The following is a 26,299-nucleotide window of genomic DNA, read 5'->3' as shown; positions in this document are numbered from 1 at the left end:
TGACGCAACTGTTTAACTTGTAACCAAAATCATACCTTGTGTCAGAATATTTTCAGGAGGGCAACACGAGAACATTTATTAGAAGATGAACCAGTTTCGATACGTTTTAAGTACTAAATGGATTTTCGATGAGCAGTCAACGTGTGACACCTTCTTTCCAACTTTACATATATATTCATGGCACTCCTCCTGGCGCTGTGTAAAACACACAGGCGTGAAGAAGCTCTGGCTCACTCAAGTCTGTTACGATTCATACCACTTCCGGGTCCACACGTAACCGCGTGAGACTCCGCCCCCAAACTAACCTGTGTAGAGAGGAGGAGACAGTAACAGGGACAGACGGTCTTGAGCTCCAGCCTCTTCCGCGACCCCTGCTGGCAACTGTACTTTCATGCTGCCGCTGCTGGTTAATCAGACGTCGCCGGTTGCCCTCTGAGTCCCCATCTCTTGGTGAGTGCAGAGACGTGTTTTCTTATTTTGTAATTCTAAATAGAGTTTTTTTGACGGAGCGGTTTAATTACAGAATGTGTTTGAGCTTGGTTAAAATGTGCACGTGTGGAAGTCAGGCCCGTTACTGAGCCGTGCGCCAGGTCGCTAACCAGGCATCGCGAGTGCACATCAAATCCGGAGGCTGCATCCTATACCATTGTCATCGTAGGGGTTTCTTCGGTGTCTTTGACTCTGTAGTCAGTTTAGAAACGCCATGTCACCTGCAGCCTTGTGTGTGACGGCGTTGGTTCCTATGGCAACGATCGGCCATTTATACCACATGCGCGTGCTCTGCCCATGCCCAGCCGCCAGCAGCTCAAAAGTGAAGCTTGTAGACCCAAACCGCCAGCCACAGTCTCTGCCTTTCCAAGACCAGCCTCGACTCCCAGGTTTCCTCTTTTTACAGAACCTGTTATTTGTTTCGAACAGTGCTAGAAATTGGGGGGAGGGGGTGTGAGTCCTGGAACGCTTTAATTGGAGGTGGGAGCCAGTGTTGCAATTTAAAACAATTTACTTCTGGAACCCGCAAACTGGGTGTCAGGGAGAAGAAGAGGAAAGGTGTTGTCACGAGGGGCAGAGCTTAAAAAGCAGAGTCTGAAAGTCAATCAATATTGACATTTCTGCCAAGGTTTCAGATTCCTATGTGTGACATTTTTTTTTATTTCAATGTAATTATGAGTGACATTCAAACAACTATGACTATGACACTTGTTGGATTGGACTAACGCACATAGCTGCCAAGTTTTCAGCATGCTTATGAGTGACATTTTTATACGCTTCTTAAGGGTGGCATTTACGTCTATGTCATATGACACTTTGAATAACTTTTTATCAGGAGAAGTTAGGAATAAAATCTGTATGGGACAAAACATCAAATCGTACCTGTATTGTAATACCTACATTAGATCACCAAATCCAACATAGGACAGTTTCGGATTTCTAAAGTTATTGTGCATCAGGTACTGTGGTTTCTCTATTTTTTTTAAAATAACGTTTAAAATATATGTTGTTTCATTCATTGCAGTAACTAACCACACCACCATCAGTAGCAACCTTAAACAAGCATTGGAAATGCAATAGGTCTCGCACCATTAGAGTTAGTGCTTTTAGAATTGTTTATGGGTTTTTTTTGTAAATGTTTAGCATTTTTGTTTCCTGTAGCCAATGCTAAAGTATTACAAATAAAAAAAGCCATAAACATTTCTAAAAGCTCTAACTGAAATGGTCTGAGAACTATTGCACTGTGTGAGGGTGAGGGTGAGTGAGGGTGAGGGGTTGAGGGTGAGTGAGGGTGAGGGGTTGAGGGTGAGTGAGGGTGAGTGAGGTGTTGAGGGTGAGTGAGGGTGAGGGTGAGTGAGGGGTTTTGGGTGAGTGAGGGTGAGGGGGAGTAGTTGAGGCTGAGTGAGGGTGAGTGGTTGAGGGTGAGTGAGGGTGAGGGTGAGGGGTTGAGGGTGAGTGAGGATGAGTGAGAGTGAGGGTGAGTGAGGGGTTGAGGGTGAGTGAGGGGGAGGGGTTGAGGGGGAGGGGTCGAGGGGGAGGGGTTGAGGGTGAGTGAGGGTGAGTAAGTGAGAGTGAGGGGTTGAGGGTGAGGGTGAGGGGTTGAGGGTGGGTGAGTGAGGGTGAGGGGTTGAGGGTGAGGGGTTGAGGGTGAGGGGTTGAGGGTGAGTGAGTGAGGGTGAGGGGTTGAGGGTGAGGGGTTGAGGGTGAGTGAGGTTGAGGGTGGTTGAGTGAGGATGAGTGAGAGTGAGGGTGAGTGAGGGGTTGAGGGTGAGGGGTTGAGGGTGAGTGAGGGTGAGGGGTTGAGGGTGAGTGAGGGTGAGGGTGAGTGAGGATGAGTGAGAGTGAGGATGAGTGAGAGTGAGGATGAGTGAGAGTGAGGATGAGTGAGAGTGAGGATGAGTGAGAGTGAGGATGAGTGAGAGTGAGGGTGAGTGAGGGGTTGAGGGTGAGTGAGGGGTTGAGGGTGAGTGAGGGTGAGTGAGGGTGAGTGAGGATGAGTGAGGGGTTGAGGGTGAGTGAGGGGTTGAGGGTGAGTGAGGGGTTGAGGGTGAGTGATGGGTTGAGGGTGAGTGATGGTCAGGGTGAGGGTGGGCGAGGGGTTGAGGGTGAGGGGTTGAGGGTGAGTGAGGGGTTGAGGGTGAGTGAGGGTGAGGGTGAGGGGTTGAGGGGGAGGGGTCGAGGGGGAGGGGTTGAGGGTGAGTGAGGGTGAGTGAGTGAGGGTGAGGGGTTGAGGGTGAGTGAGTGAGGGTGAGGGGTTGAGGGTGGGTGAGTGAGGGTGAGGGTTTTCTCACGCGCACTGAAGTGCCGAAGGGTATTATAGGCTCCTTTTTGCCAGTCCAAGACCGAGGGGTGAAAATTGTTCCGGGACTATTAGTGTGAAGGAAGGGAGAGCTGGCAAACGGCGAGTTTCAGGAGCTGTCACAGAGGAGTGCGAGCAGCGTGAATGAGGCAGACAGGCAGGCAGCATTGAGGGCCGGTGACCCAAAACAGGCCCAGGGCAGCGCATGCGCACTGCATGCCATTCACCGGACTACAGAACCGCGCGCCAGTAATGAAAGCACGAGCGTGCCGTCAGTCAGCAGCAGCAGCCTGCATAACACGGCCTCGGCGTAAGGCAGCCTTCACACAGCATACGGTTCACTAAACTGCCGAACTGCATGATAGTTATGCATGCACAGTGCCTGCCAGTCAGCATTCCGCAGAAGAGCCACAGAGTAATGCTGCCTACACACAGCATACTGTTCACTAAACTGCAGAAATGCACTCCGGAGCTCCGTCCGCAGCTTCCCCCCAATCGCAATGATCCTGCGATTCTAAGGTGGCCCCTTACTGCAAAACTGGTTGCGGAAATCCTGGTGCATGAGCTGGACTGCTGCTGGGGCGCATTGGTGCTGTTACAAGGGTGTAAGTGCAGCAAAATCACCCGATTGATCGCTGGGCGCTGCGCATCTAAAATGACGGCAGCGCACTGAGGGGGAGACTTCCACCGGCTGCGGCAACGGGAGATGTGCACTCTGTTTGTGAGCGGCTGGGAGGCGATTCGGCGTGCAGACTCACAGCGGAAAACTGCGGAGGCGGCAGTCCTGGGGGAGAAGTCTGGAGGGCGAGATCGCCTTAACCTTCCTGTGGTGCACTACGCTCCCAAGATGGCAGTTATGGGATGCGGGCGGAGGCCTGATGCCGGCGAAGGTGAGAGGCAGACCGAGGCGAGGAGGTGCTAAAGGCTGGAGTGGCCGCTGGGACACGCACCTTGCGCCCTGACCTACAGCATTGAGAGGTGAGGTGGCAGCGCTGTACCGATCCTGCTACGCAGCAACAATGGTGTGGAGGCACCGAGGACGGAGGCTGACTGGTGGCTGTGAGGCGTGAGACTGCTGACCGGCGCTGGGTGCTGGTTGAGGAAATCGCAGGCGGCGCAAGATTAACTGAGACACGCCGTCTGACTCTCTGAGGCTCCTTACTGCAGAGCAATACTTGTGGGAAAATAGAAGTGTTTCCCTTTCATAACGGACTTGCTGGGGCTGTATGGCAGAGGGGGAGAGACCACGAAGGCTATGGCGGAGGGAAGAGAGGGGAGCGGGGAGGAGAAATGCGACACGGCGGGAAGGGGAGGGACAACCAAACAAGACGGAGGGAAGAGAGGGGAGGGGGGAGGAGAAATGCGACACGGCGGGAAGGGGAGGGGGCGGAGCGGGTTAAATTGAACAAACGAGACGGACGGAGGAGAGGGGAGGGGGGAGGAGAAATGCGACACGGCGGGAAGGGGAGGGGGCGGAGCGGGTTAAATGAAACAAACAAGACGGACGGAGGAGAGGGGAGGGGGGAGGAGAAATGCGACACGGCGGGAAGGGGAGGGGGCGGAGCGGGTAAAACAAGACGGACGTGCACGCGCTTTTAAGCTCAATGCGCATTGAGCTTAAAAGTCACGGGCACTGCAAGGAATCGCCACGATTCCTTGCAGTGTGGATAAAGAGTGGATAAGCCCCCATAGTCTCGCTTGCTCGATGCGCATGCGCATCGACAGGCGAGACCTAAAAAACTCTTTACTGCTCTCTTGCCCCCCCCTTGCCCCCATCATTGAAATTCCTGCCCGATGCCTCAAAATAAACAAACCAGGAACAGAGCAGATACCCAGAGCCAGGAAGGGGGACAATTACAGGACTTCAGACAGGCCAATAACAGCGTCAGAGGAGGCAATGTCAGGGTCTCAGACAGGGCAATAACGACATCGGAGGGGGCAATAAGAAGGCATTAGAGGGAGCATTGACCGGGATTAGAGCAGGCAATAACAATGTATCAGAGGGGCAATAATTAGGCATCAGAGGAGACATTAATTAGACATCAGAGGAGGCATTAACAGGACAATATAGAGGTCAAGTCAAAATCTTTTATTCGATTAATCGTTTTGATAATCATAAAAAGTACATCATAAATTTAAATACATCATCGTAAAATCACATTATTACATTACAAGTTAAAAAAATATAAAAAGGATTACTCTTTAAGTCATATACAAAATTAATACAGATAATCAAAAATTCAGCTAGACGTCATTTCTATGGCTTTACGGATTGTTAAACATGATTTCAAAAACATCGCTACATTCTTTGCCACATATTGTGTTTCTAGCTGTTGCAATGCTAGAAATGCCGGGCGACAGGTCCTCAGCCCCATCTGGCGCAACAATGGTACAATCCAACGTTTACGCGTTTCAACATAATAACGACAAAACAACACTATATGTATAGTCGTTTGAGGGGAGACCTGATCACATGGACATTTTACTAATTCGTGTGACCAATTTAACATTGTTGGAAAGGTGACCAGTCGAAAAAACAGATTGAAACGGAGCCTGGTTAATAGGTATTTTTCATGGTTCGATATATAAAATGTAAGGTAAGGCTGTATACCTGGGGTCACTTGGACCATCAATATATGAGCATTTGATTGCTTAACTACTTCGCCAGACAGACGCAATTCTCTTAAATGATTGAGGCATTGGTGCTTCAAGGCTTTTCTACTTATCTCAGTAATAGATGATGGCTCAGTAACGTAATGAATGAGGTCCAGGCCTTTCAGGAAATTGACAACATACACCAACCATGGGATATTTTTCCAAGATGTCAATTCTAAACATTCTGAGATCAGGGCACGTGTTAAATGGCATTGTGGCGGCACGTGTTAAATGGCATTGTGGCTTAGTCCAAATACGGTGCCATAGGAGTATTGGTTGACATTTGATGTAGTCTGCTAGGTAGTCAATTCCAAGCTCGATATGACAACCGTATGTAGGGGCACTCTGTGGGAGTGCCAGCAGATATTTGGCAAAGCCATTTTGGATTTTTTGCAAGTCTACCGTGTTTACGTAGCCCCATACACCGGCTCCATATGTTGCGATGCTCTGGCATTTTGCTTGATGGATTTTAAGCAGTACAGATGGAGTGGGTTTACCCAGTTTTCTGGAAAATGAGACAAGGGCAGAGGTCGCTCGCTGGTAAAGCAGTGTTCTGGTTACCAACGCCCTTTTCCAGGTTAGCTGGTCATCTATTAAAATACCCAGATAAGGGTATTCCCTAACTCGTTCCAGTTTGGATTGCTCAATACAAAGATGTTTAGAACTTTTTACCTTAGGCCCTGTTTGCACGACGAAGGTCTTACTCTTATTCACTTTTAACCCAAGTGAAAGCCTGAAATTACAATATTTATCCATCTGATTTTGAAGCTGTACTAGGGTCCTAGCAAAAATTACGGAGTCGTCAGCATAAAGTAGTGCTGGGATAGGGCGATGGTTGATGGTAGGTAAATCCTGGCTCCCTTCTAACATGGCTGCTTCCAGACCGTTAGTGTATAGGTTAAACAAGAAGGGAGCCAGGACACAGCCCTGTCTAACTCCTCGGGTTAATTGAAAAGAGGATGTTAATTCTCCACCCATGCCGTATCTTATGCAAGCCGAGGCATCAGAGTAAAGCTCGCGTAGAAACTTGATGAGAGGAGGATCAACACCCAACTCCTCCAAAATGGACCACAGCTTGGCGTGGATCACACAATCAAACGTCGCACTGAGGTCGACGTAGACCATAAATAAGTTACCCCGTTTTGCTCCCACATACTTTCCTATTAAAAGGGTTAGATTTAAGGCCTGTTCAACAGTACCCAGTCCCTCCCGGAATCCATACTGGAGGTCGGTGATGATGTTCTTCTCTGCCGCCCAGTCCTGGAGACGATCCAGGATTAGGCGACCCGCAACTTTCCCCAGTGAATCCAGGAGGGAGATGGGCCTGTAGCAGGCGGGATTGTTTCTTTCACCCTTTTTAAAAATTGGGAGAAGTATAGAGGAGGACCAAGAGTCCAAAAGGCCAGTATTTAAAACTGCCGCCATTAGCTGAGTGACAATTGGGGACCATAAATCAATGTTGGTGACAAATATATCGAGTGGGACACCATCTGGGCCGGGAGCCTTTCCGGTTTTTGAGGAGGATAAAGCACGTATGACCTCACCGAGTGTAAAGTGAAGATCTATTGGATAAACCCCCTTTTTGGAGGACGCAATTGTTGGATCGGGCCGTGCGACGCAGACCAAGCGGGAGTCACTAAAGATCTTTGAGAAGTGAGTCATCCACTCATCCGCGGTCACAGCTACGTCCAAATGCTGATGTGAATTCGCCTCGAGCAGGAAAGGAGATTTGACTACCTGCCAAAACTGGGAGCTGTCCTTGCTATAGCAGCTCTCATGTAATTGGGCCCACAGTTTGTTCTTATGGTCCTTTTTGCAGTTGATTTGGGCCTGTTTGTACTCAGATCTTAGTTTGGCTACTTTATTTTTGTCTCTAGTTGGATTGTGTAATTCCTTTTTTAAAGCGGTTAGAGCTTTTCGACATGCCGTATTAAACCATCTTGGCGCAGATTGGTTACCTGGTTTATGATTGCGATGTAGTTCAGCCTGGATACCTTTCAGGATCTCCCTAAAACTGGAGATAATTTGCTCGGGGGGAGAATCCTACTCCAGACAGATATTTATCCATGGGAGTGCCTTTAGATATGACCTTACTTGTTGTTATTAATGGATCAATCCTTGACCATTTCACGGAGAAACCGTTGGTTCTATCCATGCTCAATGATTTTTGGGTCAGTAGGCTCTTCCTAATGTGATAGGAATCGTTCATGGTTAACTTAAGAACAATACTATTAGGGAAATGATCGCCTGAGATTTCTGATCCTGTAATGAACTGAAAGAGTGTACCCTTTAAAGAATAAAAACACAATATAAAATCTATGGTGCTATAACAACCCCTACCGTGGAAGGTAGGTTTAAATTCCACAGGAGGGTCTGCAAGTTCATTAGCATACGTCAATTCTAGAGACATTAAACTATCGTTAAAAGAGTCTCCTACGAGGGAGTGGGTAAAGTGTGTCAATGGGCAATCATTTTCATCTAGAAGGCCACAGTTGGTTTTCTTGTAATTAGGACACAGTGGAACATTGAAATCCCCTCCCCATATTACATTACACACAGATGGTAATTGCTTAGTGCGTTGATCGTTTACAGACAGAGAAATTGCAGACACAGTTTTCGCACATTCTACTGGAGATAAATTATTATAAAAATTGATGAGACAATATGACGTACCATTTTTAAAAGTAACCAGTAGTATTTGATAATTCGAAGTGGTATGAAGGATGGAGATTTTCCTTACTGCAAGGTTATTTGAAATCTATACCGCTAGACCCCCCATAGGTCTGCCATGGGTGGTTGAACAAGCTGGAGAATGGTATGTTTTGTAACCTTGTATTTGCAGTGGGTCAATTGTCCAGGTCTCTTGCAAACAAATTATCTGGTGTGTAGTTACAAATTCCAGCCAAGATTTAAGTAAAATCTTTGATCGAAGTCCTGCTACATTCCAGAATAGTATAGGTACCAGCAGGGTCGACGAAGTATTAATGTTAAGTGCTGGACCTCCTATTTGGGATGGAGTATTAAGGGGTACATGATAGTCAGCATTAGGAGAACAGGGCAAAATATCACCTCGACAGTCACCTGCGGTGGAAAGACAGGGCTGAATGTCAGCACATTGTTGAGAGTGTACATCTACTGCACCAATTGAGACTACTGAAGTTGGTAATAGCATTACTTTAGTCGATAAAATTGGAGATTGAGAGAAATTTGATGACATCGGTGTTGGTAGACCAAGTGGGGGTGGGTTCCTATCGTCCAGAATGTTGGCCGATGGTGGTCAATCCACCATCTCCAAACAATCAAACCTGTTATACGTAGGAACACCCCTCCAGTCAAGAAATGGCGTGGTGTCTCTACCTCCTTGACCCGTCCAGTTTGACCAATCCGGATTTCTATTCCAGCTTCCTACCTGGGTCCAGTTCCACTCAGGGCCTGGAGCCAGGGATTTAGCTGGAGGATAGAAAAAGGATAGTCTTTTCGTGCCAATTCCTTCTGGAGATATTTGAGAACCCCAAGAGGAAATATGTTCAACTGTTTGGGGATCTTCAAAGTTTATTATTACACAATCTCCTGGGATCGTTTTTGGCTCCTTCCCTACCCAGGGGACTCTACGAACTGAGACAACTCTATTGTTGGCGTAGGGAGGAAGAGGCCTGTTGATTGATAACCAGTGAAGTACCTTGTTTTTTAAGGACCTACCAGGTTCTTCTGAGGTAATGTGCAACGCAGGAACCCCGGTCATAATAATACCGAATGGGGTTGCTTCTGGGGGAAGATGAGCAGGGCGAGCTCCATTACGTCTTGTGTTATAAGCTGCGTTTTTGGTTGCTGGTGTTTTTGCCGTGATCGATGTAGTAGGTAAGGTGGTGGTATGGACCGATGGTAAGGGCGGAGCTGGAAGGGAGGAAGTAGCAAGGCTCTTTTTTGCAGCGGTGTTAGTTGCTGTTTGCTGCACACTTGTGCTTATTGGTTTTTGGTGGACTACCGCTGTGGTATTCACCGATTTGTGAGCCTGGGGTGTTTGATGGAGAATTGTTCCCCCCACATTTTTTGGTTTTGGATTGTGTGATTGGGCCACAGAAAGAGAAGGCGTGGGGATCGAACTTTTCTTGGTTTTTAGATCAGATGTTAGTGTTGCTAATGTTTTTTCAATTTTTGACAACAATATCTCAATAGGTTTCAGATGTAATTTGATTAAGGCCTCTATAGAAGCCAGTGTGTGAGTATCGTGAGTGGTAGGATCCCGCCCACTACCTGTATTACCACTAGAGGTAGAGTTGAATATGTCAGATGAAAGATTTATTATGTCTGACGTTGTGGCGATAGTCTGCTGTTGAGGTAATGATGGTTGGGATATATGTTGGACTGAGATAGGAGATTGAACAGTGGATTGTGTCAGAGAGTCCTGGCGAGTTTCCGGATTGTTTTGGGGTGATTTCTTATTTCCTTTTTTCCCCTTCCTTTTTTTCGGAATAGCACCTTCCCTCTGACCCCTAGTATTAGGAGAAGGAAAATCCTCCTCAGTTGGATTTATAAAGAGAGTCGGGGTTCTCTCAATTGATGGGGAAAGATGGGATGTGGGAGAGTGTGATATTTGTGTTGCTGAAAGGTCAATGGACACTGATAAGTCCACGGTACCTGGGACCGTGTGGGTCTCTTGATGTAAGCCAGGGTCTGAGTTGCGTTGTGGAGTTTTAGCTGCTGCCAATATTCCCAAGGAGGAGCGCTTGGCTGCAGCTAGGTCTTGAGAGACCCTCCTTTCTAGCAGGAGGACACCTTGATTTATAGCGTCGTTTGCCTTTGCAATAAATTGGTCTATTGGGCCTATGACCTGGGCAGCATGAGAAGGTTTGCTGTTTCTGGTGATTCTAGGTGACATATTAGCAAATACAATAAACACAATTTCAGGGTGTAATACAGAACGCCAAAAAGGCGACAGGAATATATCACTTAGAAAGAGGGTAAAAAGAGAAAAAATGTCAGTAGGGTGGCCCAGTCCAGTCTTACCCGGTCTTGAACGGGCCCGCCCTTGGCCCGGGCTTCGCCCGGCGTCCCGCGAGACGGGGGTTGACTGTGAACTTAAGCGCCTCCTGGCGCACGAATGACGCGAATAGCGCCGCAGAGGATACTGGGTAGTGTAGTTTAGTATCCCTACACCGCGCTCCGCTCGGCGGCCAACCCCGAGGTGGAGCACGGGTCAGGCGGCGGGAGGCGGGTGGGCAAAGGCACAAGACTTGGCAGATCCAAATGTCCTTCACTCGACAAAGGGTCCTGGCAACAGCAGTTCGTCCTGTGAAAAGAGGTCAATACTGGAATCACAGTTTGCAGTAATGAGACTACGAGGGGGTATTAACCGGTAGATAGAGCAGGCAATAACAGCATAAGGCAGGACAATGATAGTACATGAAATGGATTAATATCAGGGCAATAAATAAGGAAATCCTACTATTTCAAAGAGGGCAATAATACTGCATCACAGGGGGGCATTACAAGGGCATCAGGGTTGTTAACAATGCATCAGCAGGAGAAAATGATAGGGCCTCAGAGGCATCAATAACTGAGCATCAGAGGCAGAAATAAAAGCAAATTAGATGAGACCATAACAGGGTGACCGAGAGGACAAAACTGGTGCTTAAGATAGGGTAATAATAGAGCAACGAGAGGGCAGTGGAGCAAATCAGAGGAGCTATAATGTCGTCAGAGCCGGCAATAACAATCAATCATAGAGGACAAAGATAAGGCGACTGCGAGGGTAACCAGACGGGACAATAATATGGCACCAGCTAGGGCAATAACCAGGTACCGGGCACAATAAGTGGGCACAATAAGTGGGCATCATAGAGCGCAATAATGGAGCATCAAGACCAGAAATAACATGATCTGTTTTAAACTAAAACGCACAGTACCTAGTTGGGCCGCGGCCCGGCCGCTGATAAGTCTGAGTGTCCGTGTCCGTGTCCGGAGGACTAGGACTGTGGTGCTGCTGGCGCTTGCAGGCAGCAACTTACTCTGGTCTGCAAGGATTGGCTGCTGCACTGCAGGCAGGCTGAGGTCAGATGAGGTCGGGTTTCTGGGACCAGCTGAGCTAGCACAGCCCAATTTGGTGCGAGCTGCCTGCAAAGCAGCACTGCGAGAGGCGCCATCATTGAATTTGCGGCGCCGCCCGTAATGCAACCACCTCGGAGCTGCGTCTTCTCAAAACTCGCGGTTAGGCAGTAGGATGTGATGTACCCAGCAGCGCTGGCATGTAGCAGACAACCTGACTGGACCCGGTTGTCTCAGTAGTAGTCGTTTGACATCACCTCGCCGATCATGACGTCAGACAGGCTGTCGGTCAGAGCCACGCCACAGGGAATCATCGCATTGGATGATACATTGTAGCACTGAAACAGAAAAGAAAGAAGAATTAAGAACAAAAACAATAAAGAACAAAATAGAAGCAAACAAAAGAAGGAAAGGAAGATAGGAAAGCACAAGGGCCAATAAAAGCACAGTAAAAAGAAACAAGCACAAGCAACTGCAAAGGAAGCAGGAGAAAGGAAATGGCCGAACCAAGGAGCGAAAGGCGCCAGCCCAGGCGCCCAATTTCGCAGAAATCTCCCATTTAACCTATCAGAGCCGCAAGTGGGAATAAGATGGGAGCGGTGGGTTAAAAGATTCGAGAGATACATGGAGAACACAGATGTGACAGAGGCCAAACAACTGGGTCTGTTCCTAAATCTAGTGGGTGATGAAGTAGACAATTTACTAGTAACCCTACCAGAAGATAAGACATCAATGTACAAAGGGCTAATATAATGCCTAACAAACAAATTTGATCCGCAGAGAAACATTGACTTTGAGCGATATACCTTCACAATAGCATTTCAACACACGGATGAATCGTTGGATGATTTTGCGACGGACTGCGGAAACTAGTAACTCACTGCGAATTCGACAAGTACGATAACGAACAAGAGATTCGCCTGCGCATCATTGAAGGATGCCGTGACACGGACTTCCGTGCGAGAACCCTGAAGGAACCAACCTCACTGGAGAAGATCCTGTCACTGGCAAGGGCCGAGGCAAGAGCAACAGTGCAAGCGAAGCAGATGGAGCGAGGAAAGGAATGGCGGGCGAACAGGCACACCGCATGGCAGACAGCAACCGCACAAGCCGCTGGAAAAAAGGGCACAACGAACAGGCGACAAAGAAGCAACCTGAATCAACATGCTACAGATGCGGACTTGAGTTTCCACACAGAGGCACGTGTCCGGCAATGGGCCAAACATGCAGAAAATGCAACAGAAGCAACCACTTTGACAGTGTATACCTTGGACTGCAGTTCAGAAGTGACAGAGGAAGATCGGGAAGACCGTGGATGATGACGAGCAGACATGTCAGACATGTAGAAACAGCAAACAGAAGCTCCTCGATAGAGTCAGGAGAAGAAGAGGAAGAAGAAAAGGTAGAACGACTATACCTTATGTCAGACACTGCTGCCATGCCCACCGATGAAGGCAGGAATCAAGAAAGCATCCGCCTCGTGAACAAGAACACAATAGAGAAGACGGAGTCCGTGATCATAGAGGTGGGACCACACAAGGCACGGTTTGTGCTAGACAGCGGAGCAACATGTAAAATCACGTGTGTGTCAGAATATGAGAAGATGGATGTAAAGCCAGTGTTGATGCCGTTAAAAGTTGAGGTATTCACATGGGGGTCAAGTAAACCAGTGACGTACATGGGAAAATTCACAGAAAATCTGACATACAACGGACAAACCATAAAGGAAGAAATTCATGTGCTGAAAGGTGACATTCCAGCACCGTGCCTATTGAGCAATGTCACAGCACATTTGATGGGCCTCCTCGAAATGACATAAAACATGTCAGAGAAGGAAAGCATCTTGAAAGAATATCCCAAACTCCTCCAGGGGCTAGGGAAGTTAAAAGGGCGCCAAATAACACTGCACATCAATGAAGCAGTAAAGCCAGTAGCTCAACACCACCGGCGAGTGCCCATACACCTGCAACCACAGGTAGAAGAAGAGATTGAAGCGCTGCTCAAGCAGGACATCATATAACCAGCCGAAGGACCGACGCCCTGGGTATTACCAATAGTGGCAGTGCTGAAGTCAAGTCAAGAAATTTATATAGCGCGCTACATACCCATAGGGTCTCAAGGCGCTAGAGGGAGGGTGGGGAATTACTTGTCGAATATCCAAGTTTTAAGTTGCTTTCTGAATGCTAGGTGGTTCTGAGTAAGGCGAAGGTGAGTGGGAAGTGAGTTCCAGGTTTTAGCTGCCAGGTAGGAGAAGGATCTACCTCCCATAGTGGTTTTCTTGATGCGAGGTACCGTGGCAAGGGCTTGGTTGGAGGATCGTAGCTGACGGGAGGGGGTGTAGAAGGACAATCGTGTGTTGAGGCATTCGGGCCCAAGTTCGTAAAGTGCTTTGTGTGCGTGGGTTAGGAGGCGGAAAGTAATCCTCTTATTTACGGGGAGCCAGTGGAGGTTTTTCAGGTGACCAGAGATGTGTTCTTTACGCGGGATGTCTAGTATGAGCCTGGCTGAAGCGTTCTGGATGCGTTGGAGTTTTTTCTGGAGTTTTGCGGTGGTACCGGCGTATAGTGTGTTTCCGTAGTCCAGGCGGCTCATGACCAGTGCGTGGGTGACCGTTTTTCTAGTTTCGGTGGGGATCCAGCGAAATGTTTTTTTGAGCATATGAAGAATGTTGAAGCAAGATGATGAAACGGCGTTGACTTGTCTGGTCATCGAGAGTGAGGAGTCCAGGATGGCGCCCAGGTTCCGTGCGTGGTCCGTCGGGATGGGGGCTTTTCCAAGGGCTTCTGGCCACCAAGAGTCATCCCAGGCGGAGGGGTAGGTGCCTAAGATGAGGACTTCTGTTTTGTCTGAGTTCAGTTTGAGACGGCTGTGCTTCATCCACTTGGCAACTTCTTTCATTCCTTCGTGTAAGTTGGTTTTGGCGGTGTTAGGGTCTTTGGTGAGTGATAGGATCAGTTGAGTGTCATCCGCGTAGGAGATGATGTTGAGATTGTGTTGGCGAGCGATGGCCGCAAGGGGGCTCATGTATACGTTGAAGAGGGTGGGGCTGAGTGACGATCCTTGTGGCACGCCGCAGATGACTTCAGAGGCCTTTGACTTGAATGGTGGGAGACGGACTCTCTGTGTTCTTCCGGTGAGGAACGAGGTGATCCATTCCAGTGCTTTTCCTTGGATTCCTACGTCTCTGAGGCGCTGTAGAAGGGTGCTGTGACAGACTGTGTCGAAGGCAGCGGAGAGGTCGAGGAGGATGAGGGCGACTGTGTCTCCATTGTCCAGTAGAGTTCGAATGTCGTCTGTTGCTGCGATGAGGGCGGTCTCAGTGCTGTGTTTGGCTCGGAAGCCGGACTGTGAGGAGTCGAGGGATTTGTTGGTTTCGAGGAAGGCGGCGAGCTGGTTGTTGACAGCTTTCTCAATGACTTTGGCCGGGAATGGAAGAAGCGAGATGGGGCGGTAGTTTTTGAGTTGGGTGGGGTCAGCTGTGGGTTTTTTCAGAAGGGCGCTGAGTTCTGCGTGTTTCCAGCTTTCCGGGAAGGTGGCGGAGTTGAGGGAGCAGTTGATGACATCTCGGAGGTGTGGTGCTATGGTGGAGTCTGCTTTGTTGAAGATGTGGTGAGGGCATGGGTCAGTTGGGGATCCTGAGTGGATGGAGTTCATCAGGCGGATGGTGTCCTCAGTGGAGATTGGGTTCCAGTCGTTAAGGATGTTCAAGGGGGGTGAAGGTCCTGCAGAAGATTGGGTGGGTTGGTCTTCGGGTCGGTTGTCGAAGCTGTTGTGGATGTCTGCGATTTTGTTGTGGAAGAAGGAAGCTAGGGAGTCGCAGAGGGCTTGGGAGGGAGTGATGTTGTTGGAGTTGGCTGATGGGTTGGTAAATTCTTTGACGATGTTGAATAATTCCTTGCTGTTGTGGGCGTTGTTATCTAGACGGTCTTTGAATGCGGCTTTCTTGGCAGACCGGATTAGTTGGTGGTGTATGCGGGTGGCGTTTTTGAAGGCGTCCCTGGTGCTGGTGTTAGGATCTTTTTTCCAGGCCTTTTCGAGGGAGCGACAGTGTTTCTTCGATTTCTTAAGATCATCGTTGAACCAGGATGCGTTTTTGCTGCCTAGCTTGATTAGGCGTTTTTTCAACGGTGCTAGGATGTCGGCGCTGTTGGATAGCCATTGGGTGAGGTTGATGGCTGCTTGGTCGGGGTTTGAGGTGTGGGCGGGGGGGTTTAGTAGAAGCGATGAGGAGATCTGGTCGCTGGTGATTTTGTTCCAGTTTCTTCGCAGGGTGGGTTGGGGATGGTTGTGGATTGTGGTCTTATTGTAGGTAAAGTGAACGCAGCTGTGGTCCGTCCAGTGAAGAGCTGTGGTGTGACTGAATGAGACATGTTTGCTGGAGGTGAAGATAGGGTCGAGAGTGTGACCTGCAATGTGGGTGGGGGTAGTGACGAGTTGTTTGAGTCCGAGGTTGGCGAGATTGTCCAGAAGGGTGGTGGCGTTGCTGTCGTTGCTCTTTTCCAGGTGAAAGTTGAGGTCTCCCAATTGGAATGTATTCCTTGGAGGGGAGGGCGTGTGGGGTGATAAAGTCAGTGAAGTCGTCACTGAATTGTGCACGGGGTCCTGGAGGCCGGTAGAGGAGGGTGCCTCTGAGTGTGGTCTTGGGGTCGGTGTGGATCTGGAAGTGAAGGTGTTCGGCGCTAGCGAGGTTGACATCTGAGCTGGTTGAGATGCGGGTGGAGTTCTTATGGACGATAGCGATGCCTCCTCCTGTATGCTTGATGCGGTCCTTTCGGATGATCTTGTATCCTTCCGGAATGGCAATGGTGATGGCTGGGGCTGAAGAAGCATTCATCCATGTTTCTGTTAGGAAGGCGACGTCCGGTGAAACGGTGTCTAGTAGATTCCAGAGGTCGATGGCGTGCCTGTGGACCGAGCGGGTGTTGAGCAGGATGCATTTAAGGTGGTTGGTGTCAGATATCTGGTTGGTGTTAGTGGATGAGGAGTTGTTCTTGGTGCCGTCGAACTTGCAGGAGTTGCAAGAGAAGGGTCCATGGGTGTGTCCAGGAGCGGCTTGGACGCAGTTGGGGGAGCGGCCGGGGTTTAGGGCTAGGAGGGAGGTGGCATCGTAAGTGATGCGAGTGGGCTGGGCATTACGGGGACCAGGGGGTCTGGCGCTGGGCGCGGTCCAGGCGCGGACGGGCGTCCAAGATTTGCATCTGTATTGACATGAGAATACCGAACACAGCAATCGAACGCGAAAGACACCCTGGACTTCACCTCGATGATATGATCCGTTGCCTAACAGGCACAAGACGTTTCTCCAAACTAGACCTGTGCAAGGGATATCATCAGCTAGAACTCCACCCTCAGTCCAGGTATATCACAACGTTTTCCACGCACCTGGGTCTCTTCCGATATAAACGTCTGAGTTCTGGAATATCATCAGCTGCTGAAATATTCCAAGAAACAATACTGCAAGTAATAAGGCCAGTGAAAAACAGTCTGAACTTCAGTGACGACATTCTGGTGTTCGGCAAGTCAGATGATGAACATGACAAGGCGCTGCGAGATGTGTGTTCCCAACGAGAGCAGGCGGGGCTGACGCTAAATGAGAACAAGTGCGAACTGGGGCGAGACGAACTGGTGTTGTTTGGCCACATCTTCTCCAAAAAAGGAATGCGACCAGATCGCAGCAAAGTGGACACGCTAAAGGAAGCAAGACACCCAAGCGACGTTGCAGAAGTGAGGTCATTTCTCGGCCTTGCTAGCTACTGCGCAAGGTACATAAAAGACTTTGCCACAGTGAGCGCACCACTGCGAGAACTAACTAAGCAAGGCCAGACCTTTGCATGGACAGAAGAATGCAGCAGAGCATTTGAAGAGATCAGGCACGCAGTGACAGTAGTAGATCACCTTGCATACTTTGATCCGCTGCTTTGCACAGAATAGACGGTGGATGCCAGCCCAGTGGGGTTGGGTGCAATACTAGCACAACACAGACCAGGCAAGGAATCGGCAAGGTGCGTAGTGGCCTACGGAAGCAAGAGCCTATCGGACATTGAAAGAGCATATTCTCAACCGGAAAAAAAGAGTCTGGCAGTAGTATGGGCATGCGAACATTATCACATGTTCATTTACGGGAAACCGTTCACAATAATTACAGATCACCAAGCACTAATATCGATCTATGGCAATCCCAACGCAAAAATACCTCCCCGAATAGAGAGGTGGGGAATAAGACTAATGTACTACAATTTCAAAATCATACATAAACCAGGAAAGGAACACAACCCAGCTGACTACATGTCAAGACATCCTCTGCCACATGAGGCAACCACAATGGCGGAGGAATACCTGAACTTCATACTGAAGCACAACACACCAGCATCAATAACGATGGAAGAACTGGAACAAGAAACGAAACGAGACCCCACCATGCAAGCAATCCAGAAAGTGACAAGACAACAGAGGTGGAGGCATGTAAATAACAACAGCATTGTGGAAGGAGTGATAAAAGAGGAACTGTTGGCATTCAAGAAGATCCATGAAGAGCTCACAGAGACCCAAAATGGAATAATGATGAGAGGAACAAGAATAGTAATGCCCCAAGCGCTGAGGAGACAGATTGTGGACCTGGCGCATGAATCACACAGAGGCATGGTAGCAACCAAGAAAATGCTACGGGATAAGGTGTGGTTCCCGGGACTAGACAACATAGTAGAAACAGCAGTCGCACACTGCCATATCTGTCAAGTGACAGGACAGCCAACCAAGCAGAAACCTCTACAGATGTCAGAGCTCCCGTAAGAAGTGTGGACCGAATTGGCAGCCGACTTCTATGGGCCCCTGGAGACAGGGAACTACCTGCTAGTGATAATAGACGAATTTTCCAGATTTCCCATCGTACGGAAAGTGGCATCAACATCAGCAAACGCGACGCTGACAGTCATGGATGATGTGTTCGCAGCATGGGGCTCCCCACAAACTCTAAAGACGGACAATGGTCCGCCCTTCTCGGGGAAGCAGTTCAGAAAATTCATGGACTACTTAGGGATACGACACTGGAAAATAACACTGCTGTGGCCACAGGCAAATGACATGGCAGAAAGGTTCATGGGAACGATAAAGAAAGCTGTACAACGAGTCAAGATGACACAGATATCGATAGGGCAGGCCCTGTGCCAGATACTAAGGGACTACAGAAACACTCCTCACAGCTCCACAGGACGGTGCCCAGCTGAGCTAGTGCTAGGCCGCCTGAGCAGGACGAGGATTCCACAGATGGAGGAGATAGCAAAGAAAGAGTAAGACCACATTGCCGCCAAGGACAAAGAAGCAAAGACAAAAATGAAAACGTACACTGATGCAAGGAGGCATGCCAGTCCGGCGCGGCTGAAAGAAGGAGACACCGTGATAGTGAAGCAAAGACATCTGAGGAAGTCAGACAGCCCGTTCTCAAAGAATCCGCTGATGGTGACTGAAGTGAAAGGGCCCATGATAACTGCATCAGCAGGGCGTTACCACATCCCAAGGAACAGCTCGCACTTCAAAGAATTGACGATCAAAGAAGAAGACAAGCAGGCACCAGTGCTGGAAGAAACCAGACAGGACGAAGGTGCACAAATGGACAGTGGAGAGACACGGCCGAGAAGGGAATGCAAGAGGCCAAAGAGACTGATCGAAGAGATGTGATGCGATGAACTTCACCTAGAAAACTTCTCTCTCTCTCGTTCATTTCTCTATCAATGACAATAGGTGGTGTCACCAAAGTGTTTGTTTTGAAACACGGGGGGAGATGTCGTGCCCTGGAGAAGGGGCACTAGGACCCTGAGGCAGGAGTGTGGGAGGGGGCCAAAACCGGACACGACTTCCGGTCAAGGGGGCAAGCTCAGACAGAGCTAGGGGAATTGGGCAAGGGGCAGGACGCTGGAAGAGTGATGACCTGAAGAATAAATAAAGAAGTACCATAAAGAATCGTTGGTCTCCTGTCGTGGTTGGGGGCTCGACAACACAACACAGTGCTCTGTATTTGAAGAATGGGAGGAAAGGCATAAAGAGGGGAGAATAGAGCGATAAGGAAGAAGTGTATTGAGTATATATGAACCTTCACCTTCGGACAGGCAAGAACTCCAGCTGTCCTTTACTTCGGCAGCTCATTTCTGTGCAGCAGCAGCGAGCAGCTACTGGCAGTGGCTGCGGGGCTGGGCAGGTACAAGTGCAGGAGGCCTTCCACCTCTTGTGAATCATTTACGTCCTGTATGCAGAGCTTACTTTATGCAGATGGTTGGTATAGAGGGAATTCATTTTTGGGGGCCTGAGAGAATAATTTTTCTTCTGCCACATTTTGGTACAGAGCAAGAGAGATTTTTTTAAAGGGAAAAAGAAGGCAGAGGAAGATAAGGGGACAGTGACAACTGGACATAGCAGGAATGAAAAATAACCTACAAGAGTAAGATACGGAGATAGGAAATGTAGGGTGAACGAAGAAAGAAGCATGACTTAGAATCAAAATGTATAAGCCTTGGTATTCATAAACCCCTACATTCAGCAGCATGAGTGACTGCCTTGTAGGAATAAGTTTGAGCTCATTGCTTATGCTTTTTTATTTGTTTGCAAATTAAGCATGGCATCTGTAGACTATACCAATTGACTTGGCCTGAATGCCTGACCACAATGCTGTGTCTGCGTCTTTCATTTCCAAGTATGTGGGCCTAGAGCCCACTAATGCCCTCAGCCGAACCTCAGAACTCACCGGCAAACACAACCAGCTTTGACCACGAGAGACCGTGGCAAGGGCCAGGGCGTCTAACTTTTCATTGGCGCTGTCTGCATTAAGGGATATTTCACTTTTAGTGACGCAACTGTTTAACTTGTAGCCAAAATCATACCTTTTGTCAGAATATTTTCAGGAAGGCAACACGAGAACATTTATTAGAAGATGAACCAGTTTCGATACGTTTTAAGTACTAAATGGATTTTCGATGAGCAGTCAACGTGTGACACCTTCTTTCCAACTTTACATATATATTCATGGCACTCCTCCTGACGCTGTGTAAAACACACAGGCGTGAAGAAGCTCTGGCTCACTCAAGTCTGTTACGATTCATACCACTTCCGGGTCCACACGTAACCGCGTGTAACCGCGTGAGACTCCGCCCCCAAACTAACCTGTGTAGAGAGGAGGAGACAGTAACAGGGACAGACGGTCCTGAGCTCCAGCCTCTTCCGCGACCCCTGCTGGCAACTGTACTTTCATGCTGCCGCTGCTGGTTAATCAGACGTCGCCGGTTGCCCTCTGAGTCCCCATCTCTTGGTGAGTGCAGAGACGTGTTTTCTTATTTTGTAATTCTAAATAGAGTTTTTTTTGACGGAGCGGTTTAATTACAGAATGTGTTTGAGCTTGGTTAAAATGTGCATGTGTGGAAGTCAGGCCCGTTACTGAGCTGTGCGCCAGGTCGCTAACCAGGCATCGCGGGTGCACATCAAATCCGGAGGCTGCATCCTATACCACTGTCATCGTAGGGGTTTCTTCGGTGTCTTTGACTCTGTAGTCAGTTTAGAAACGCCATGTCACCTGCAGCCTTGTGTGTGACGGCGTTGGTTCCTATGGCAACGATCGGCCATTTATACCACATGCGCGTGCTCTGCCCATGCCCAGCGCCAGCAGCTCAAAAGTGAAGCTTGTAGACCCAAACCGCCAGCCACAGTCTCTGCCTTTCCAAGACCAGCCTCGACTCCCAGGTTTCCTCTTTTTACAGAACCTGTTGTTTGTTTCGAACAGTGCTAGAAATTGGGGGGAGGGGGTGTGATTCCTGGAACGCTTTAATTGGAGGTGGGAGCCAGTGTTGCAATTGAAAACAATTTACTTCTGGAACCCGCAAACTGGGTGTCAGGGAGAAGAAGAGGAAAGGTGTTGTCACGAGGGGCAGAGCTTAAAAAGCAGAGTCTGAAAGTCAATCAATATTGACATTTCTGCCAAGGTTTCAGATTCCTATGTGTGACATTTTTTTTATTTCAATGTAATTATGAGTGACATTCAAACAACTATGACTATGACACTTGTTGGATTGGACTAACGCACATAGCTGCCAAGTTTTCAGCATGCTTATGAGTGACATTTTTATACGCTTCTTAAGGGTGGCATTTACGTCTATGTCATATGACACTTTGAATAACATTTTATCAGGAGAAGTTAGGAATAAAATCTGTATGGGACAAAACATCAAATCGTACCTGTATTGTAATACCTACATTAGATCACCAAATCCAACATAGGACAGTTTCGGATTTCTAAAGTTATTGTGCATCAGGTACTGTGGTTTCTCTATTTTTTTTTAAATAACGTTTAAAATATATTTTGTTTCATTCATTGCAGTAACTAACCACACCACCATCAGTAGCAACCTTAAAAAAACTCTTTACTGCTCTCTTGGATCCCCCTCCCCCCCATCATTGAAATTCCTGCCCGATGCCTCAAAATAAACAAACCAGGAACAGAGCAGATACCCAGAGCCAGAAAGGGGGACAATTACAGGACTTCAGACAGGCCAATAACAGCGTCAGAGGAGGCAATGTCAGGGTCTCAGACAGGGCAATAACGACATCGGAGGGGGCAATAAGAAGGCATTAGAGGGAGCATTGACAGGGATTAGAGCAGGCAATAACAATGTATCAGAGGGGCAATAATTAGGCATCAGAGGAGACATTAATTAGACATCAGAGGAGGCATTAACAGGACAATATAGAGGTCAAGTCAAAATCTTTTATTCGATTAATCGTTTTGATAATCATAAAAAGTACATCATAAATTTAAATACATCATCGTAAAATCACATTATTACATTACAAGTTAAAAAATATAAAAAGGATTACTCTTTAAGTCATATACAAAATTAATACAGATAATCAAAAATTCAGCTAGACGTCATTTCTATGGCTTTACGGATTGTTAAACATGATTTCAAAAACATCGCTACATTCTTTGCCACATATTGTGTTTCTAGCTGTTGCAATGCTAGAAATGCCGGGCGACAGGTCCTCAGCCCCATCTGGCGCAACAATGGTACAATCCAACGTTTACGCGTTTCAACATAATAACGACAAAACAACACTACATGTATAGTCGTTTGAGGGGAGACCTGATCACATGGACATTTTACTAATTCGTGTGACCAATTTAACATTGTTGGAAAGGTGACCAGTCGAAAAAACAGATTGAAACGGAGCCTGGTTAATAGGTATTTTTCATGGTTCGATATATAAAATGTAAGGTAAGGCTGTATACCTGGGGTCACTTGGACCATCAATATATGAGCATTTGATTGCTTAACTACTTCGCCAGACAGACGTAATTCTCTTGAATGATTGAGGCATTGGTGCTTCAAGGCTTTTCTACTTATCTCAGTAATAGATGATGGCTCAGTAACGTAATGAATGAGGTCCAGGTCTTTCAGGAAATTGACAACATACACCAACCATGGGATATTTTTCCAAGATGTCAATTCTAAACATTCTGAGATCAGGGCACGTGTTAAATGGCATTGTGGCTTAGTCCAAATACGGTGCCATAGGAGTATTGGTTGACATTTGATGTAGTCTGCTAGGTAGTCAATTCCAAGCTCGATATGACAACCGTATGTAGGGGCACTCTGTGGGAGTGCCAGCAGATATTTGGCAAAGCCATTTTGGATTTTTTGCAAGTCTACCGTGTTTACGTAGCCCCATACACCGGCTCCATATGTTGCGATGCTCTGGCATTTTGCTTGATGGATTTTAAGCAGTACAGATGGAGTGGGTTTACCCAGTTTTCTGGAAAATGAGACAAGGGCAGAGGTCGCTCGCTGGTAAAGCAGTTTTCTGGTTACCAACGCCCTTTTCCAGGTTAGCTGGTCATCTATTAAAATACCCAGATAAGGGTATTCCCTAACTCGTTCCAGTTTGGATTGCTCAATACAAAGATGTTTAGAACTTTTTACCTTAGGCCCTGTTTGCACGACGAAGGTCTTACTCTTAATCACTTTTAACCCAAGTGAAAGCATGAAATTACAATATTTATCCATCTGATTTTGAAGCTGTACTAGGGTCCTAGCAAAAATTACGGAGTCGTCAGCATAAAGTAGTGCTGGGATAGGGCGATGGTTGATGGTAGGTAAATCCTGGCTCCCTTCTAACATGGCTGCTTCCAGACCGTTAGTGTATAGGTTAAACAAGAAGGGAGCCAGGACACAGCCCTGTCTAACTCCTCGGGTTAATTGAAAAGAGGATGTTAATTCTCCACCCATGCCGTATCTTATGCAAGCCGAGGCATCAGAGTAAAGCTCGCGTAGAAACTTGATGAGAGGAGGATCAACACCCAACTCCTCCAAAATGGACCACAGCTTGGCGTGGATCACACAATCAAACGTCGCACTGAGGTCGACGTAGACCATAAATAAGTTACCCCGTTTTGCTCCCACATACTTTCCTATTAAAAGGGTTAGATTTAAGGCCTGTTCAACAGTACCCAGTCCCTCCCGGAATCCATACTGGAGGTCGGTGATGATGTTCTTCTCTGCCGCCCAGTCCTGGAGACGATCCAGGATTAGGCGACCCGCAACTTTCCCCAGTGAATCCAGGAGGGAGATGGGCCTGTAGCAGGCGGGATTGTTTCTTTCACCCTTTTTAAAAATTGGGAGAAGTATAGAGGAGGACCAAGAGTCCAAAAGGCCAGTATTTAAAACTGCCGCCATTAGCTGAGTGACAATTGGGGACCATAAATCAATGTTGGTGACAAATATATCGAGTGGGACACCATCTGGGCCGGGAGCCTTTCCGGTTTTTGAGGAGGATAAAGCACGTATGACCTCACCGAGTGTAAAGTGAAGATCTATTGGATAAACCCCCTTTTTGGAGGACGCAATTGTTGGATCGGGCCGTGCGACGCAGACCAAGCGGGAGTCACTAAAGATCTTTGAGAAGTGAGTCATCCACTCATCCGCGGTCACAGCTACGTCCAAATGCTGATGTGAATTCGCCTCGAGCAGGAAAGGAGATTTGACTACCTGCCAAAACTGGGAGCTGTCCTTGCTATAGCAGCTCTCATGTAATTGGGCCCACAGTTTGTTCTTATGGTCCTTTTTGCAGTTGATTTGGGCCTGTTTGTACTCAGATCTTAGTTTGGCTACTTTATTTTTGTCTCTAGTTGGATTGTGTAATTCCTTTTTTTAAAGCGGTTAGAGCTTTTCGACATGCCGTATTAAACCATCTTGGCGCAGATTGGTTACCTGGTTTATGATTGCGATGTAGTTCAGCCTGGATACCTTTCAGGATCTCCCTAAAACTGGAGATAATTTGCTCGGGGGGAGAATCCTACTCCAGACAGATATTTATCCATGGGAGTGCCTTTAGATATGACCTTACTTGTTGTTATTAATGGATCAATCCTTGACCATTTCACAGAGAAACCGTTGGTTCTATCCATGCTCAATGATTTTTGGGTCAGTAGGCTCTTCCTAATGTGATAGGAATCGTTCATGGTTAACTTAAGAACAATACTGTTAGGGAAATGATCGCCTGAGATTTCTGATCCTGTAATGAACTGAAAGAGTGTACCCTTTAAAGAATAAAAACACAATATAAAATCTATGGTGCTATAACAACCCCTACCGTGGAAGGTAGGTTTAAATTCCACAGGAGGGTCTGCAAGTTCATTAGCATACGTCAATTCTAGAGACATTAAACTATCGTTAAAAGAGTCTCCTACGAGGGAGTGGGTAAAGTGTGTCAATGGGCAATCATTTTCATCTAGAAGGCCACAGTTGGTTTTCTTGTAATTAGGACACAGTGGAACATTGAAATCCCCTCCCCATATTACATTACACACAGATGGTAATTGCTTAGTGCGTTGATCGTTTACAGACAGAGAAATTGCAGACACAGTTTTCGCACATTCTACTGGAGATAAATTATTATAAAAATTGATGAGACAATATGACGTACCATTTTTAAAAGTAACCAGTAGTATTTGATAATTCGAAGTGGTATGAAGGATGGAGATTTTCCTTACTGCAAGGTTATTTGAAATGTATACCGCTAGACCCCCCATAGGTCTGCCATGGGTGGTTGAACAAGCTGGAGAATGGTATGTTTTGTAACCTTGTATGTGCAGTGGGTCAATTGTCCAGGTCTCTTGCAAACAAATTATCTGGTGTGTAGTTACAAATTCCAGCCAAGATTTAAGTAAAATCTTTGATCGAAGTCCTGCTACATTCCAGAATAGTATAGGTACCAGCAGGGTCGACGAAGTATTAATGTTAAGTGCTGGACCTCCTATTTGGGATGGAGTATTAAGGGGTACATGATAGTCCGCATTAGGAGAACAGGGCAAAATATCACCTCGACAGTCACCTGCGGTGGAAAGACAGGGCTGAATGTCAGCACATTGTTGAGAGTGTACATCTACTGCACCAATTGAGACTACTGAAGTTGGTAATAGCATTACTTTAGTCGATAAAATTGGAGATTGAGAGAAATTTGATGACATCGGTGTTGGTAGACCAAGTGGGGGTGGGTTCCTATCGTCCAGAATGTTGGCCGATGGTGGTCAATCCACCATCTCCAAACAATCAAACCTGTTATACGTAGGAACACCCCTCCAGTCAAGAAATGGCGTGGTGTCTCTACCTCCTTGACCCGTCCAGTTTGACCAATCCGGATTTCTATTCCAGCTTCCTACCTGGGTCCAGTTCCACTCAGGGCCTGGAGCCAGGGATTTAGCTGGAGGATAGAAAAAGGATAGTCTTTTCGTGCCAATTCCTTCTGGAGATATTTGAGAACCCCAAGAGGAAATAT

At 47.5% G+C, this 26,299-nt stretch overlaps 1 protein-coding gene across 3 annotated transcripts in view; it reads left to right on the top strand.

Moving 5' to 3' along the window:
- Window positions 1-227: 227 nt before the first annotated feature.
- The window catches only part of PACRGL (parkin coregulated like), a 239,588-nt gene continuing 213,516 nt past the window's right edge, over window positions 228-26,299 (top strand). Inside the window, exon 1 of one of the 3 annotated variants that reach the window (XM_086964036.1) lies at window positions 228-450. The gene's annotated coding sequence lies outside the window, so the exon portion shown is untranslated. Of the gene's footprint in view, window positions 451-20,640; window positions 20,784-21,135; window positions 21,212-26,299 lie in introns of those variants that run through there. The other 2 variants (XM_086964035.1, XM_086964037.1) reach the window with 2 other exon arrangements.

This window comes from Lissotriton vulgaris, chromosome 3_2, assembly GCF_964263255.1.
Source record: "Lissotriton vulgaris chromosome 3_2, aLisVul1.2, whole genome shotgun sequence".
Taxonomy (NCBI): Eukaryota; Metazoa; Chordata; class Amphibia; order Caudata; family Salamandridae; genus Lissotriton; species Lissotriton vulgaris.
This window is presented reverse-complemented; position numbering and strand designations above follow the sequence as displayed.